Below are 6,000 nucleotides of genomic sequence, written 5' to 3'. Positions count from 1 at the left end.
TATTAAGCATTTATTTATTTAATTATTAGGCAGGTCAAGCCATGGTATGAATATGAGAGTGAGAGGACAACTCATGGGAATCAGTTCACTCCTTCGACCATGTGGGTCCTGGGATCAAAGCCAGGAAGTTAGGCTTGACAGCAAGTGCCTTTACCGGCACAGCCATTTTTGCCCCATGCCCTTAAAGAAAAAGATCCAAGCTTTCCTATAGGGCAGACCAGTCTGGCCTCAAACTTGCTATGTCACTAAAGATGACTTTTGAGCTTCTGATCCTACTGCTCCCACCTCCCTAATGCTGTGATTACAGCTAAGCACCATGCCTGGTAGATGCATCACAGGGAATCGAACCCAGGCCTCAAGCATGCCAGGCAATCACTCTACCTACTGAGCCACATGCCCAGCCCCAGGCTTTAAAAAAAAAAAAAAATTACTATTTGTGGTTTTAATTTGCACTTCCCCCACAACAGTGTTCAGGCCCCACAAGGACAGGAGCCCGATATCCGTTACTCTTCTATCCTGGGTCCAGCAGACCCTCAGGAAACCTGGGGCACTGGAGCACTCCCTCCATTAGGCGTGGCCATGGCCCTTCACGGGGCTGTGGAGATGGAGGAGTGCCCGCTCAGTGCTTGGTGCAGCCTGTGGCACAGCTTGCAGGTGCCCCTCCCTGGCCTAGGCGTGAGAGGAAGCAGGTGGAAACTTCCTTCAGCTCCGGAAGCAGCCGCAGGCCCAGCCACACCCGGACTCTGAGCCCGAGGAGGCTCTAAATATAGCCACAGGTTGTGCAAGGAAGTGGTGCCTTTGATTACCCCAGGGTGGTTCAGCTCTCACTCTCAGCCCCAGGAAAGAAAATGGGGAAATGAATTCCTCCAGTTGGGGGTCATCTCACAAAGAGGGAGGAGACTCACGCAGGGCAGGGGTCTCTGGGTGCTACTAGGGACAGCTGGGACCAGGTTCTGAAACAAACGGCTGGGTTCCCTGAGCAAACCCTGAGCCCTCCGCTCTGGACCAGCTTTGAGTGTCAGATCAGGTGCTGTCTACTGTGGCTCTCAGGTGGCCTCTGGGGCAGGATAAAGACTTGGGTGTGGGAAGGGACAGGAGCTCCTCACTCTGGCGTCAGATTGAATCCTTTTTTTATTTTTATTTTTATTTTATTTTATTTTGAGACAGGGTTTATCTGTGTAGCCTTGGCTGTCCTGGACTTATTTTGTAGACCAGGCTGGCCTTGAACTCAGAAATCCACCTGCCTCTGCCTCCCGAGTGCTGGGATTACAGGCATGTGACACCACACCCCGGTGAGGTTAGAATCCTCTTGAGGACAGAATCCCAGCAGTTACCAGGCATGATGGGTGATTAATCCATCTTAATCCCAGCATCAGAGGCAGGTGGATCTCTGAGTTTGAGGCTAGCCTGGTCTGCAGAGTTCCAGGACAGCCACGGCTACACAGAGAAATCCTGTCTCAAAGACCTCCACGCTGCTGACTATCATAAAATCTTATTTTTCCATCATTTTGCTTCCTCACCCAGAGACAGCCTTGGCACTCTGGGGCCCAGTACATTTTCTTGTACCATGGAGGGGTCTAGTTTAGTGGCTTCACTGTGCCTTGCCTACAGAAGCAAGATCCCTTTTATATTCATTTATTTTTGACGACACTATTGCTGTTGAGTCAAGCAGTCCAGGTTTGGTATGGAACTCCCTCTATAGACCAGGCTAGCCTCTGCTTCCCAAGTGTGTCACCACAACTGTCCTTTTTTTTTTTTTTTTTTCATTGTGTGTATATGTCTATGGGTGGGTGTGTATGTGCATGTGTGTGCAGGTGCCCTAGGAGTCCAGAAGAGGGCATCAGATCCTGTAGAGATAGAGTGACAGGTGGTTGATTGAGAGTTGCCCAATGTGAGTGCTAGGAGCTGAGCCTGGGTTGAGCATAGCTGAACTCCTATATGAGGAGTAAACACACAGCCTTCTGGAGCTCTCTCAGGCAGACTATAAACTGTTCAGGATACACATCCTCCCCTTTCTCAGAAGTCCCTGTGACCAGGCTTTCACTTCAGCAGCGGCAAGCCCATCAGTGGGCTCCCAGACACCACCTTGATCTCACTTAAGTCCTTCAAACACCCTTTGAGAGGGAGCTTTAAGGGCCCCCACATCCTATACGTGGCTACTGTAAAGACGCTTCATCAGGGGCTGGAGAGATGCTCAGTGGTTAAGAGCGCTGGCTGCTCTTCTAGAGGGCCTGGGTTCTGTCCCCAGCACCTACGCAGTGGCTCACAAGCGTTTCTAACTCCAGTTCCAGAAGATTCAACATCTTTTCTGCCCTGCGTGGGCACTATACACTCACTCAGGCTCACACATATAGACATATAAAGAAAAATGAATACACCTAAAATATTAAACATATCTCATTGCATCTGTCTCTCAAGAAGCACACACCCACGTTTTGGACATGTATTCTGCTTTCCCTAAGTGCCCCTTGGCTCCTCCTCCTCTCCTCCTCCTCCTCCTCCACTTCCTCCTCCTTCTCTCTTTTTATTGTTTTTTTGTTCAACACAGGGTTTCTCTGCGCAGCCCTAGCTGTCCTGGATTTCACTAGTGGCAAGGTGCCCCCAAAAGTCTGTGTAGCCATTTATTCAGTTGTTTATAGTAGAAACAAGGAGCCCTGACTGCATGAAGGGTGCATGCCAGAATCCCCACCACACTGGATGGGATCGCACCCTCTGTGCCTCACATGGACATGAAGCATGCAGCTGTGTCCCACAGAGCCAGCCAATACACTGGCCTCAAGAAGACTGTCTACAACAGAAAATCGCAAACCCTACCCATGGAGTCACCTGGTGCATGTCACACTCCCTCTCTGACTTGACTCTTCGGCCTCTTCTCAAAGTGGAAAGAGGCTGCCTTGAGAGGCAGAAAGGAAGAAAGAAAAGATGTGGACTCCAGCCCAGCCACACAGAGTCCTGGGCTGGCACCGAGTTCCTTTGCCTGGAAAGAAGTGTACTCTCCCAGCTGGTAGAAGGGCCGCTGGGTCAGGAAGACCCCAGGCAGGCTGGGGACCAGGCATCCTTCCTGAGGGACTTGTGGGGGTTGGAGAAGTGGTATGTTCAGTGGCTGGTTCCTGGCCTGTGTCCTCAGGTCACCTGGGGCGGTACCAAGCAGGCTGGCCTATGCCCAAGAGCTTGTCCCAGTCCGGCCTGTGACGCAGATGGTGGGCAGTGGCCTCTTGTGGAGGAGAAGGTCCACTAGCTAGGTCTTTGGTGCTTTTAATCTGAGTAAAGGTGGAGAAGGAAGGGGTGAGCAGGGACCCCAAACTTAGGCAATACATTTCCAACAGCTGGAAGGAAGCCATGGACACTTTGGGAAGTTCTGGCTGTCAAGGGCAGAGTCCTTTGGAAACCGCCATCTCTCTGGGCTTTCTCCCTGAGTCTCTGGGAAACCAGAGCCACGTTGTGTCACCCACATCAGTTCTAGCCGGGCCCCACTGAGTCTCCAGTCTTCTCTCTCCCTCTCCCCTGCCCCCCACCCCCCTCAGCTTCTCATTGCTAAGCCTCTGCCTGGAATGCTGTTCCTTTTAGAAGCCAGACTTTGCTCACCATGTTGTGCTTGAGGCTACTTAGGTCAAGCCTGGCCCCGGGGGTTTGTGTATGTGACTCAGGGTTCTTTTGACCAAAAGAGTCTAAATGCCAGGCTCCAGTAGAGCTGGGCAGGAACACCATCCCTGACACCATGGCAACCCATCCCCCTCAGTGGGCACTTGCTGAGCAGTTAGCTAGTGAGTAGGATGCGAGGTGGGAGTGTGGGTGTGGCCAGAGGCAAGGAGGAAGTAAAAAATGGGAGGGAGGGGGGAGTCTGGTCAACAGAAGGCGGGAGGCAGGGAAACACATGTTACAGATGAGAAGAGTGGGCGCAAAGATCCTGAGGCAGAGGCAAGGCTGCTGGTGGGGGAGGACTCAGCACCTCACCATGGCATCTATGAGACTAAAATTAAGTTGTGGTTCCAGGAGTAACACACTCTGCCTCCCCCACTAGGACAATTCATTTTCCACTCAGTTGCAGGCAGATTTGCACATAATGGATCATCAATGCACAACAGCCTGAGACTGGCAACGCCTGGGACTGACAGACAGCCCGAAACCCCGGAGGCATTCCCATACACAGTGGCTACAGCCTGGGGGCCCTCAGGGTACAGGAAAGGAGCTCCATGGAGGGAGTAGTGAGTTGGGTATGGGAGGGTCAGGAAGGGTTGGTCACAAAGTAGGTTGGAGCCCTTTGGGCACCTGCAGGCCAGACCTTGCTGTGAGCACAGGTGTCCTGGGCTAGGAGCCCCAGGCACAAGAGAGCGAGTGAGGGGAAGGGTACCCCAAGAGCCCCTCCAGGGATGTTTGCAGCCTGTAAAATAACAGCACAAGGTTGGCAAGGGTATTGTTCAATTTGAATGAGGAGAAATGGAGCCAGAATGGCTTAGTCCCCACATCTCACACTTCCATGTTCCCTGCTCCTGTGTGCCCATACTCTCTGTGGCAGACACCACACAGTAAGTGCTGCCGAAATCCATGACAGGAGGATGGACTGCACAGACCTGTCCAGTGGCCCTATCCACGGTACAAACTTTGCCTTCATTCAAGGATGGTGACAGAGCCCACAGGGCCTAGAAGTCCCATTTCAGACCATGAAGGAGGAGCTGATGTGGTCTGCACTGAGCAAATGGGTCAAGAGGCCTCAAATGGTCAGGGGCTGACACCTCCCCCAGAAATCGGCTGACTTTGATCTGCACCATAGAAAATGCTCTGTGCTCCAGTTTGATATCTGTTGCTGTGATAAAACATCAACCAAAAGCAACTTGGGGAGAATAAGGTTCATTCATTCTTTTTTTGTTTTTGTTTTTCGAGACGAGATTTTTCTGTGTAGCCTTGGCTATCTTGGACTCGCTTTGTAGACCAGGCTGGCCTTGAACTCACAGCGATCTGCCTGCCTCTGCCTCCCAAGTGCTGGGAAAAGGTGTGCTCCATCACCGGCCTGGCTGTTTTTGTCTTTTTGAGATAGAATTTCTCTGTGTAGCCCTGGCTGTCCTAGAACTCACTTTGTAGACCAGGTTGGCCTTGAACTTAGAGATCCACCTGCCTCTGCCTCCCAAGTGCTGAGATTAAAGGCATGGACAAAAATTAAAGTATTCGGGCCTACAGAGATAGCTTAGAGGTCAAAAGTACTTACTGCTCCTGCAGAGGACCCAGGATCAGTTCCCAGCATTCACATGGTAGCTTACAACCAATTATAACCCCAGCTCCAGGGGATGTGATGCCCTCTTTTGGCCTCCGAAGGAATTACACTCACACAATGCACACACATATCAAAACACTTATATACATAAAATATAATAAATCTGAGAAAAAAAAGAATAAAGAGACATGTGTGCCCTCCTTTCAGCCATCAGACTACAATCCCTTGGGAAGTGAGAGTTGTGGTTCCTGGCACGTGACAGCGAGGGGCATTCTCCAGCCTGAGCAGAGAAGAAAGTTGATGGTTGGAAGCTTGTGGGCCTCCGGTCGCTTTTTCTGGAAGACCTAGGAAGCAGGAAGAGGAAGGTGGCTGCCTCGAGACAGAAGCTTGCTGTGCCCACAGCGGACCAGGCCTGGTCCACAAGATAGAGGGTGGGACCCAGCCTGGAGCCCTACGGAAGGGCTCCTTGATTTGTCCCTGTGGGACCCCAGGCTGCAGCCTGTTGGAGTTCCTCCTCACTGACCTGTGTCAACGGATGAAGAGTTGCTTTAAGCCAAGGTGGTGATTTGTAGTAGAAGGCCCATGCATGGCATGGAGAGAGCTCAGAGGTTAAGCTCTGCGCTCTGTGGTGAGGACTGGTTCAGACCTCAGCGCTCAGGTTGTGGGGACTCAGAACTACCTAAAACTCCAGCTCCAGGAGATCTGATGCCACTGTGGATGGCTGCACACGTCACATACACTCACTCACACAGATAAAAAGAAAAGTTAAAAGAAGAAAGAAAGTCAACACA

This window comes from Acomys russatus, chromosome 4 (assembly GCF_903995435.1).
Source record: "Acomys russatus chromosome 4, mAcoRus1.1, whole genome shotgun sequence".
Taxonomy (NCBI): Eukaryota; Metazoa; Chordata; class Mammalia; order Rodentia; family Muridae; genus Acomys; species Acomys russatus.
The sequence above is the reverse complement of the archived record's forward strand: the minus strand, read 5'-3'. Positions refer to the sequence as shown.